This window comes from Triticum aestivum, chromosome 4B (genome assembly GCF_018294505.1).
Source record: "Triticum aestivum cultivar Chinese Spring chromosome 4B, IWGSC CS RefSeq v2.1, whole genome shotgun sequence".
Taxonomy (NCBI): Eukaryota; Viridiplantae; Streptophyta; class Magnoliopsida; order Poales; family Poaceae; genus Triticum; species Triticum aestivum.
In genome coordinates, this window is record NC_057804.1 from 26,785,617 (window position 1) to 26,789,579 (window position 3,963).

Consider the following 3,963-nt stretch of genomic DNA (forward strand, 5'->3'; position numbering starts at 1 on the left):
TCTTGGTGAACGTAGGAAATTTTTTATTTTATGCAACGTTCCCCTACAGTGGCATCATGAGCTAGGTCTATGCGTAGTTGTCTATTGCACGAGTAGAACACAAATCTGTTGTGGGCGTAGATCTTGTCAACTTGCTTGCCACTACTAGTCTTACCTTGCTTCAGCGGTATTGTGGGATGAAGCGGCCCGGACCGACCTTACACGTACGCTTACGTGAGACAGGTTCCACCGACTGACATGCACTAGTTGCATAAGGTGGCAAGCGGGTGTCTGTCTCTCCCACTTTAGTTGGAGCGGATTCAATGAAAAGGGTCCTTATGAAGGGTAAATAGAAGTTGACAAAATCACGTTGTGGTTATTCATAGGTAAGAAAACGTTCTGGCTAGAACCCAATTGCAGCCACGTAAAAGATGCAACAACAATTAGAGGACGTCTAACTTGTTTTTGCAGCAATTGCTATGTGATGTGATATGGCCAAAAGTTGTGATGAATGATGAATGATATATTGTGATGTATGAGATCATGTTCTTGTAATAGGAATCACGACTTGCATGTCGATGAGTATGACAACCGGCAGGAGCCATAGGAGTTGTCTTAATTATTGTATGACCTGCGTGTCAATGATTTAACGCCATGTAATTACTTTACTTTATTGCTAAACCGTTAGCCATAGTAGTAGAAGTAATAGTTGGCGAGCAACTTCATGGAGACACGATGATGGAGATCATGATGATGGAGATCATGGTGTCATGCCGGTGATGAAGATGATCATGGAGCCCCGAAGATGGAGATCGAAGGAGCTATATGATATTGGCCATATCATGTCACTACTATATATAATTGCATGTGATGTTTATTATGTTTATGCATCTTGTTTACTTAGAACGGCGGTAGTAAATAAGATGATCCCTCATAATAATTTCAAGAAGGTGTTCCCCCTAACTGTGCACCGTTGCTAAAGTTCTTCATTTCGAAGCACCACATGATGATCGGGTGTGATAGATTCCTACGTTCACATACAACGGGTGTAAGACAGATTTACACATGCAAAACACTTAGGTTAACTTGACGAGCCTAGCATGTACAGACATGGTCGAACATGAGTCGTATGGAAGATACGATCAACATGGAGATGTTCACCGATGATGACTAGTCCGTCTCACGTGATGATCGGACACGGCCTAGTCGACTCGGATCATGTAACACTTAGATGACTAGAGGGATGTCAAATCTGAGTGGGAGTTCATTAAATAATTTGATTAGATGAACTTAATTATCATAAACTTAGTCTAAAATCTTAGCAAAATATGTCTTGTAGATCAAATGGCCAACGCTCATGTCAACATGAACTTCAACGCGTTCCTAGGGAAAACCAAGCTGAAAGATGATGGCACCAACTATACGGACTGGGTCCGGAACCTGAGGATCATCCTCATAGCTGCCAAGAAAGCATATGTCCTAGAAGGACCGCTAGGTGAAGCACCCATCCCAGAGAACCAAGACGTTAGGAATGCTTGGCAGTCACGTGCTGATGATTACTCCCTCGTTCAGTGCGGCATGCTTTACAGCTTAGAACCGGGGCTCCAAAAGCGTTTTGAGCAACACGGAGCATATGAGATGTTCGAGGAGCTGAAAATGGTTTTTCAAGCTCATGCCCGGGTCGAGAGATATGAAGTCTCCGACAAGTTCTATAGTTGTAGGATGGAGGAAAATAGTTCTGTCAGTGAGCACATACTCAAAATGTCTGGGTTGCACAACCGCCTGTCCGAGCTGGACATTAACCTCCTGGACGAGGCAGTCATTGACAGAATCCTTCAGTCGCTCCCACCGAGCTACAAGAGCTTTGTGATGAACTACAATATGCAGGGGATGGTGAAGACCATTCCTGAAGTATTTCAATGCTGAAGTCAGCAGAGGTTGAAATCAAGAAAGAACATCAAGTGTTGATGGTCAATAAGACCACTAAGTTCAAGAAGGGCAAGGGTAAGAAGAACTTCAAGAAGGACGGCAAAGATGTTGCCGCGCCCGGTAAGCCAGTTGTCGGGAAGAAGTCAAAGAATGGACCCAAGCCTGAGACTGAGTGCTTTTATTGCAAAGGGAAGGGTTACTGGAAGCGGAACTGCCCCAAATACTTAGCGGACAAGAAGGCCGGCAACACTAAAGGTATATGTGATATACATGTAATTGATGTGTACCTTACCAGTACTCGTAGTAACTCCTGAGTATTTGATACCGGTGCCATTGCTCATATTTGTAACTCACAGCAGGAGCTGCGGAATAAGCGGAGACTGGCGAAGGACGAGGTAACGATGCGCGTCGGGAATGGTTCCAAGGTCGATGTGATCGCCGTCGGCACGCTACCTCTACATTTACCCACGGGATTAGTTATGAACCTCAATAATTGTTATTTAGTGCCAAATTTGAGCATGAACATTGTATCTGGATCTCGTTTAATACGAGATGGCTACTCATTTAAATCCGAGAATAATGGTTGTTCTATTTATATGAGAGATATGTTTTATGGTCATGCCCCGATGGTTAATGGTTTATTCTTAATGAATCTCGAACGTAATATTACACATATTCATAGTGTGAATACCAAAAGATGTAAAGTTGATAACGATAGTCCCACATACTTGTGGCACTGCCGCCTTGGTCACATTGGTGTCAAGCGCATGAAGAAGCTCCATGCTGATGGACTTTTAGAGTCTATCGATTATGAATCATTTGACACATGCGAACCATGCCTCATGGGCAAAATGACCAAGACTCCGTTATCCGGAACAATGAGCAACCAACTTATTGGAAATCATACATACTGATGTGTGTGGTCCAATGAGCGTTGAGGCTCGCGGAGGATATCATTATGTTCTCACTCTCACTGATGACTTAAGTAGATATGAGTATGTCTACTTGATGAAACACAAGTCTGAGACCTTTGAAAAGTTCAAGGAATTTCAGAATGAGGTAGAGAATCAACGTGACCAAAAGATAAAATTCTTACGATCAGATCGTGGAGGAGAATATTTAAGTCACGAATTTGGTACGCACTTAAGGAAATGCGGAATCGTTTCACAACTCACGCCGCCTAGAACACCTCAGTGTAATGGTGTGTCTGAACGTCATAATCGCACTCTATTGGATATGGTGCGATCTATGATGTCTCTTACCGATTTACCGCTATCATTTTGGGGATACACTCTAGAGACAGCTACATTCACTTTAAATAGGGCACCGTCTAAATCCGTTGAGACGACACCGTATGAATTATGGTTTGGGAAGAAATCTAAGATGTCGTTTCTAAAAGTTTGGGGATGCGATGCTTATGTCAAGAAACTTCAACCTGAAAAGCTCGAACCCAAGTCGGAAAAATGCGTCTTCATAGGATACCCTAAGGAAACCATTGGGTATACCTTCTACCTTAGATCCGAAGGCAAGATCTTTGTTGCCAAGAACGGATCCTTTCTGGAAAAAGAGTTTCTCTCGAAAGGAGTAAGTGGGAGGAAAGTAGAACTCGATGAAGTACTACCTCTTGAACCGGAAAGTAGTGCAGCTCAGGAAAATGTTCCTGTGGTGCCTACACTGACTGGAGAGGAAATTAATGATGATGATCAAGGTACTTTGGAAGTTACTACTGAACTTCGTAGGTCCACAAGGACACGTTCCACACCAGAGTGGTATGGCAACCCTATCCTGGAAATCATGTTGTTAGACAATGGTGAACCTTCGAACTATGAAGAAGCGATGGCGGGCCCAGTTTCCAACAAATGGCTTGAAGCCATGCAATCCGAGATAGAATCCATGTATGAAAACAAAGTATGGACTTTGACAGACTTGCCCGATGATCAGCGAGCGATAGAAAACAAATGGATCTTTAAGAAGAAGACGGACGCGGATGGTAATATTACCATCTATAGAGCTCGACTTGTCGCTAAGGGTTATCGGCAAGTTCAAGGGGTTGAC